Genomic DNA, 8,464 nt, shown 5'->3' with positions numbered 1-8,464 from the left:
CCTGCCTTTGCTTACAATTTTTATTAATTTTTTTCCTTTTTTTTTTTTTGTTTTTTTTTGTTTTGTTTTTAGATGCTGTTTATTCCTCCGCCGGCTTACAATTTTTATTCATTTTTTTCCATTTTTATTTTTTTATTTTTTTAAAATTTTTTTTGTTTTGTTTTTAGATTTTGTTTATTCCTCCGTCGGCTTACAATTTTTATCAATTTTTTTCCATTTTTCCTTTTTTTTATTTTTTTTTAAATTTTTTTTAATTTCAGATTTTGTTTCTTCCTTCCTTTGCTTACAATTTTTATTAATTTTTTTCCTTTTTTTTATTTTTTTTTTTTTTTTTGTTTTGTTTTTAGATGATGTTTATTCCTCCGTCGGCTTACAATTTTTATTATTTTTTTCCATTTTATATTTTTTAAATTTTTTTTATTTCTTTTTATTTTTAGATTCCGTTTATTCCTCCGTTTGCTTACAATTACTAATTTTTTCCATTTTTATTTTTTTTATTTTTTTTTTAATTTCTTTTTATTTTTAGATTTTCTTTATTCCTCCGTCGGCTTACGATTTTTATTAAATTTTTTATTATTATTTTTTCAATTTCTTTTTTTATTTTTAGATTTTGTTTATTCCTCCGTTCGCTTACAATTTTTATTATTTTTTTTCCTTTTTTTTTAATTTTTTTAAAATTTTTTTTTAATTTTAGATTTTGTTTCTTCCTTCCTTTGCTTACAATTTTTATTAATTTTTTCCTTTTTTTTAATTTTTTTTTATTTTTAGATTTTGTTTATTCCTCCGTCGGCTTACAATTTTTATTCATTTTTTTCCGTTTTTTTTTTTTTTTTTAAATTTTTTTTTATTTTTAGATTTTCTTTTTTCCTCCCTTGGCTTACAATTTTTATTCCTTTTTTTCCTTTTTTCTTCCCCCCCCAGCCCCCCCCCCGCCCCCCCCGGCGACTCGCCCCCCGCGGCGAGTCTATTTTCCGCGGCGGGGCTAGACCTGGTGTTCCTTCCCGTTCACCGCGCCCCCCCCGCCCCCCCCCCCCCCCCCCCCCCCCGCCCCCCGCCCCGGCGACTCGCCCCCCCCGCCCCCCTATCGGTGGCGACTCTTATTTTTTTCCTTTTTTTTTTTCTTCCTTTCATTCTTTTTGTACATTTTTGTCTTGTCCTTTTTAATTCTTTTCTTCTATCGCTTTTTTTTTTTCTCGGGGGGGGGGGGGGGGGGGGGGGGGGGGCGGAGGGGTGCCGGTCGTTCCCCCCCGGGGCGGGGGGCGTCTTCTTTCTTTCAAATTTCATTCATTTATTTATTTATTTGCATACGCGTTGTTCCTCCCCGCCCCCCCCCCCCCCCCGTCTTCTTTTTTCATTTTTTTTTTTTTTTTTATAATTTTTTAAAATGTTATTTCACTTATTTATTTAGTTTAATTTTCCCGTTTATGTGTTTATTCGTTCATTCGGGCGGGGGGGGGGGGCGCGCGTGTGTGTGTCCTGTTCCGGCGCCCCCAACCTCCCCTCCCCCCGTTCTGTCTGTCTGGTTTTATTTAGTTAGTTAGTTACTTTTCATTTGCGGGGGGGGCGGGGGTGGGCGGGTGTGCGTTGTTCCTCTCCCCTCTCCCCTCCCCCCCCGTTCTGTTCGGTTTTCTTTATTTATTTAATTAAACGGGGGGCGGGGGGGGGGGGGGGTGGGGGGGGTGGGGGGCTGGGAGCGTGCGCACGCGCGTCTGTGTATCGTTCCTCCCTCGCCCCCCCCCACCCCCCCCCCCCCCCGTTTCTTTCATTCATTCGTTCCTTCCTTCATTCGTTTATTACGTAGGGGGTGGGTGCGCGCGCGCGCGTGTTGTCGTCGTCGTCGTCGTCGTGTTGGTGTCCGTCCCCCCCCTTTTTCTCATTATTTATTCATTTAGTAGGTTTTGGGGGGGGGGGGGGGCGCGGGGGGGTGGGGGGGGTGTGTGTGCGCGCGCGTGTATTATTCCACCAACCCCCCCACCCCACCCCCACCCCCCCCCCCCCGGATTTTATATTCATTTATTCATTCGCTTATTTATTTAAAGGGGGGGGCGCGCATGGGCGCGGCCGCGTATCGTTTCTTCCCCACCCCCCATACGCTCCCCCCACCCCACCCTTACCTGTTTTGTCTCAGAATTTATTTATTTATTCATTTATGTAGTGGGGTGGGGTGGGGGGTGGTGTGCGCGTGCGTATTGCTCTCCACCCCGGGCCGCCCCCCCCCCCCCCCGTGTCTTTTTTTAAATTATTTTCTAAATTTTTAAAATTAATCAATCTATTTATTTATTTATTTATTTATTTATTTATTTATTTATTTATTTCGGGGGGGGGGGGGGGGGGGGTGTGTGTGCGCGCGCATGCCCGTGTATTTCCCCCCCCCCCCCCCGCCTTTGTATTATTTATTTATTTATTAGTTTTCGGGGGGTGGGCTGGGGGTGGGGTCGAGGGTGGCGTGCGCGTATTCCTCCACCCCGCCCCCGTCTTTTTCTTTAGTGTTATGTTTTACTTTTTTTGAAATGTATTTGTTTGTTTATTTCATCGGGGGTGGGGGGCCTGCGCGCGCATGCGTTGTTCCTCCCCGTGCCCCCCGTCTGTGCCCCCCCTCCCCCCCCCACACACCCCCACACCACACACGCCCCCCCGTCTCTGTTTTTCTCATTATTTCTTTCTTTTATTTTGTACTTCTGGGGGGTAGGGTCGGGGGGAGGTGGGGGGGGGGGTGCGCGCGCGCGCGTCGTTCCTCTCCGTCTCGCCGCGGCCTCGGCGCGTCGCCATCCTCCCCTCCCCGAGGAAGGCCCTCCGCCCCGAGCCCCCCGCCGCCCCGAGAGTCCCGCGGACAGACAGGCGGGCGCACGCCCCGCCCGCGCCCAGCCGCTGGCTGGCTCGCGTTCCTGCCTTCCTTCCTTTAATTCTTACGGGCACCGTCCGTTAGAACTCATTTGTTCCCGGGTCCGTTTCTTCCGTCCTTTCTTCGGTCGAGCGCCGCCTCTTCGTTGCCTTTCTGGCCCCGTCTGGTTCCTCGGGCGTCCCCCGGCCCCAGCCCGAGGGAGGGCGGCGGGCGACTTGAGGCGGCCCGGCGCCCCGGCTGCCTCTCCCCGGGGGGGGGGCTTCTTCTCCATCCGCCGGCCTGTGGGGCAGGATGTGGGGCAGAGGGAGGGGGTCCTCATCCCGTTAGGGGGGACTTGGGGCAGAGAAGGGGGCTGTGGGGCAGCATGTGGGGCAGAGGGAGGGGGGTGTGGTGCTGTTGGGGGGCAGGATGCGGGGCAGAGGGAGGGGGTTCTGGTGCTGTTGGGGGGCATGTGGGGCAGAGAAGGGGCCTGTGGGGCAGGATGTGGGGCAGAGGGAGGGGGTTCTCATCCCGTTATGGGGGACTTGGGGCAGAGAAGGGGGCTGTGGGGCAGCATGTGGGGCAGAGGGAGGGGGGTGTGGTGCTGTTGGGGGGGATGTGGGGCAGAGAAGGGGCCCGTGGGGCAGGATGTGGGGCAGAGGGAGGGGGTTCTGATCCCGTTACGGGGGGTGTGGGGCAGAGAAGGGGCCTGTGGGGCAGGATGTGGGGCAGAGGGAGGGGGTTCTGATCCCGTTACGGGGGATGTGGGGCAGAGAAGAGGCCTGTGGGGCAGGATGCGGGGCAGAGGGAGGGGGTTCTCATCCCGTTACGGGGGATGTGGGGCAGAGAAGGGGGCTGTGGGGCAGGATGTGGGGCAGAGGGAGGGGGTTCTCATCCCGTTACGGGGGGTGTGGGGCAGAGAAGGGGCCTGTGGGGCAGGATGTGGGGCAGAGGGAGGGGGTCCTCATCCCGTTATGGGGGACTTGGGGCAGAGAAGGGGGCTGTGGGGCAGCATGTGGGGCAGAGGGAGGGGGGTGTGGTGCTGTTGGGGGGGATGTGGGGCAGAGAAGGGGCCCGTGGGGCAGGATGTGGGGCAGAGGGAGGGGGTTCTGATCCCGTTACGGGGGCATGTGGGGCAGAGAAGGGGCCTGTGGGGCAGGATGTGGGGCAGAGGGAGGGGGTTCTGATCCCGTTACGGGGGGTGTGGGGCAGAGAAGGGGCCTGTGGGGCAGGATGTGGGGCAGAGGGAAGGGGTTCTGATCCCGTTACGGGGGATGTGGGGCAGAGAAGGGGCCTGTGGGGCAGGATGCGGGGCAGAGGGAGGGGGTTCTGGTGCCGTTGGGGGGGATGTGGGGCAGAGAAGAGGCCTGTGGGGCAGGATGCGGGGCAGAGGGAGGGGGTTCTGGTGCTGTTGGGGGGCATGTGGGGCAGAGAAGGGGCCTGTGGGGCAGGATGTGGGGCAGAGGGAGGGGGTTCTGATCCCGTTACGGGGGCATGTGGGGCAGAGAAGGGGCCTGTGGGGCAGCATGTGGGGCAGAGGGAGGGCGTTCTGATCCCGTTACGGGGGCATGTGGGGCAGAGAAGGGGCCTGTGGGGCAGGATGTGGGGCAGAGGGAGGGGGTTCTGATCCCGTTACGGGGGCATGTGGGGCAGAGAAGGGGCCTGTGGGGCAGGATGTGGGGCAGAGGGAGGGCGTTCTGATCCCGTTACGGGGGCATGTGGGGCAGAGAAGGGGCCTGTGGGGCAGGATGTGGGGCAGAGGGAGGGCGTTCTGATCCCGTTACGGGGGATGTGGGGCAGAGAAGGGGCCTGTGGGGCAGGATGCGGGGCAGAGGGAGGGGGTTCTGGTGCTGTTGGGGGGCAGGATGCGGGGCAGAGGGAGGGGGTTCTGGTGCTGTTGGGGGGCATGTGGGGCAGAGAAGGGGCCTGTGGGGCAGGATGTGGGGCAGGGGGAGGGGGTTCTCATCCCGTTATGGGGGACTTGGGGCAGAGAAGGGGGCTGTGGGGCAGGATGTGGGGCAGAGGGAGGGGGGTGTGGTGCTGTTGGGGGGGATGTGGGGCAGAGAAGGGGCCTGTGGGGCAGGATGTGGGGCAGGGGGAGGGGGTTCTCATCCCGTTATGGGGGACTTGGGGCAGAGAAGGGGGCTGTGGGGCAGGATGTGGGGCAGAGGGAGGGGGGTGTGGTGCTGTTGGGGGGGATGTGGGGCAGAGAAGGGGCCTGTGGGGCAGGATGTGGGGCAGAGGGAGGGGGTTCTCATCCCGTTACGGGGGATGTGGGGCAGAGAAGGGGCCTGTGGGGCAGGATGCGGGGCAGAGGGAGGGGGTTCTGATCCCGTTACGGGGGAATGTGGGGCAGAGAAGGGGCCTGTGGGGCAGGATGTGGGGCAGAGGGAGGGGGGTGTGGTGCTGTTGGGGGGGATGTGGGGCAGAGAAGGGGCCTGTGGGGCAGGATGTGGGGCAGAGGGAGGGGGTTCTCATCCCGTTACGGGGGATGTGGGGCAGAGAAGGGGGCTGTGGGGCAGGATGCGGGGCAGAGGGAGGGGGTTCTGATCCCGTTACGGGGGAATGTGGGGCAGAGAAGGGGCCTGTGGGGCAGGATGCGGGGCAGAGGGAGGGGGTTCTGATCCCGTTACGGGGGAATGTGGGGCAGAGAAGGGGCCTGTGGGGCAGGATGTGGGGCAGAGGGAGGGGGTTCTCATCCCGTTACAGGGGATGTGGGGCAGAGAAGGGGCCTGTGGGGCAGGATGCAGGGCAGAGGGAGGTGGTTCTGATCCCGTTACGGGGGAATGTGGGGCAGAGAAGGGGCCCGTGGGGCAGGATGTGGGGCAGAGGGAGGGGGTTCTGATCCCGTTACGGGGGCATGTGGGGCAGAGAAGGGGCCTGTGGGGCAGGATGTGGGGCAGAGGGAGGGGGGTGTGGTGCCGTTGGGGGGGATGTGGGGCAGAGAAGGGGCCTGTGGGGCAGGATGTGGGGCAGAGGGAGGGGGTTCTGATCCCGTTACGGGGGCATGTGGGGCAGAGAAGGGGCCTGTGGGGCAGGATGTGGGGCAGAGGGAGGGGGTTCTGATCCCGTTACGGGGGGTGTGGGGCAGAGAAGGGGCCTGTGGGGCAGGATGTGGGGCAGAGGGAAGGGGTTCTGATCCCGTTACGGGGGCATGTGGGGCAGAGAAGGGGCCTGTGGGGCAGGATGTGGGGCAGAGGGAGGGGGGTGTGGTGCTGTTGGGGGGGATGTGGGGCAGAGAAGGGGCCTGTGGGGCAGGATGTGGGGCAGAGGGAGGGGGTTCTGATCCCGTTACGGGGGATGTGGGGCAGAGAAGGGGCCTGTGGGGCAGGATGTGGGGCAGAGGGAGGGGGGTGTGGTGCCGTTGGGGGGGATGTGGGGCAGAGAAGGGGCCTGTGGGGCAGGATGTGGGGCAGAGAGGGGGCCTGTGGGGCAGGATGTGGGGCAGAGGGAGGGGGGTGTGGTGCCGTTGGGGGGGATGTGGGGCAGAGAAGGGGCCCGTGGGGCAGCATGTGGGGCAGAGGGAGGGGGTTCTCATCCCGTTACGGGGGATGTGGGGCAGAGAAGGGGCCTGTGGGGCAGGACGTGGGGTGGGACGTGGGCCTTCCCGCAAGAGCCGGCGCGAGCGGGCCGGGGGGGTGGCGCGGCCCTCTCGCCTTCCCCCCGCCTCGGTCCTGACCCCTACCTGACCCACCTCTCCCGGGCGCGGCGGCGGCACGTCGGCGGGCTACCTCGACGCGGGGGGGCCCGGCCTCGGGCGAAGCCGCTGCTTTCTGCGGGGGGCGGAAAGGCGCTCTCCTGCTTCTCCTCGAGACCCGGACGCTGGAGGGGAGAGAGGAAGGGAGGGACGTCAGGGCAGATACCGTCGTAGGGGAGTCACGGCGACCTAGGCGCCGTCACGGACTACGGCTGGCTTCGGGCCGCCGAGCCTCCTCCCCCCACCCCCCCACGAGAAGGCCGCCGCTCGGCCCGACAAAACGCGCCGCCGCCGCCGCCGCCGCCGCCGCCCCCGGCGAGTTGTATCGGCAAGCTGCGGGAAGGGCTGTTCGTTTCCTCGCGTCGCTAGAAACGTCAGCCTTTCCTTTGGCAGGAGCCATCTCGCTGCCCTCTGACCTATAGACACCCGCACCGGGAGGCGAGAGAACAAGCCCGCCTCGGCAGACGAGTACCCGGCTCTACCGGGTCACAGGAGGCCTCTCGACCGCCCGCGCTCTCACCCGGACCGCTCTTCGGAACAGCAACGGCAGCAGCCACCCGAAAGACTCAAAGCGCCTCGTCGAGTTCACCCCTTCGTCGAGGGACCGCCAAAATATTTCCCGTGGCCGACGCGGGGACGTGCAAACCGACGCGGCCTTGCCCGGGGCTTTGCGCAAACCTTCAGGCGGTCGGGCCGCGGGGATCGGACCGGACGAGAGGCGAGGCATTCGGCGAGAGCGGCCCGGCAGCCCTAGCTGCGCGTCCGCCGCCCACGGAAGGGAAGAAGTGCGACCCTTCTCGCGGCCGCGCCAGCCGGAAAAGCGGAAAAGCACGGTGCCGTTTACACGCCCTACGCGGCAAGGAGCCGGGTCCCCGCAACGCCTTACTTACCGTCCCGCCCGCGTCCAGGAGAACCGCTTCGGCTCCGCAACGCCGCTAAAGGGGAGCCGACGCCGGGAAAGGGAGAGAGAGCCCGGCAGCCTCGCGGGCGCGCGCCCCATCGTTAGAGCGGCCCAGACCTTCGTCGTCCCCGCTGACGGACGCTTTCGAGCCTCCGACCGGCGCGACGAAGAACGGGAAGCGGAAAGTTTCGGCTGAAAGCAAAAGCCCGGCTAGGAAGCAAACGCCGCCTTACCTGAGGAGAGCTCCCTCTCCGCCCCTTGAAACGGGCGGGGACGGGCACGCCAGCCGAGTCCCGAGAGGCGAGCCGGCGGCGGGTGGGTGCGGGCGCAGGTGCCAGGCGAAGGTCGTCGGGGTCCTCGAGGCGCCCTCGGGACCCTAACACGCAGGAGACAGACAAACGCTCTCCAGCCGCCCAAAGGGGCGGAATCGCTCCCGGCGAGAGCCCGGTGAAAAACGAGAGCCCGGGCTGCTCCGGGGGACGCGCAAGAGACGCCTCTGCAGGCAGAGCAGGCGCTTGCGCTCTCCCGGGATACGTTCCCGACTCCCGCACCACCCAGACCTACCCTCTCGTGAGCCGGAGGAACTCGGGAGCCACGCGGCGGCTCGGAGAAATCCCTTCGCTTATCGCTACGGCGGGAGATCGGCAGCTCCCTGTGGGGAAGAGCGCGAGCGTGTTTTTTAAATACGGGGCGGGCCGGCCGGCCTTCTCTTTAGCTTCCCCGCTAGGCGGACGGCCCGAAGGCAGCGGCGGGGGGGGGCGCGTGTGTGACGACGGCAGAAGGCAGCGAGGGAAGAGCTCCTTACCGGAGCGAGCTCACCGTAACCCCGGCTTCTGAGACCGACTTAGAGGAACCCTCGCGAAGAAAGGCGCAGACGGAGCCGATGCCGTGAGGCGGCGAGACGAGCCTCCTTCGGGTTCTCCGGCCCACGACGCTGTGGCGCTGCCGGGACAGACTGTTGGAGAAGCGCTTTTCCCCCTTCCCCCCCCCCCGCCCGCTGGAAAAGTTTGAGGAACTGGAACGTACCGAAGAGAAGCCAGCCGTG

This window comes from Numenius arquata, unplaced genomic scaffold, assembly GCF_964106895.1.
Source record: "Numenius arquata unplaced genomic scaffold, bNumArq3.hap1.1 HAP1_SCAFFOLD_348, whole genome shotgun sequence".
NCBI classification, from domain to species: domain Eukaryota; kingdom Metazoa; phylum Chordata; class Aves; order Charadriiformes; family Scolopacidae; genus Numenius; species Numenius arquata.
Note: the sequence above shows the minus strand (reverse complement) of the source record.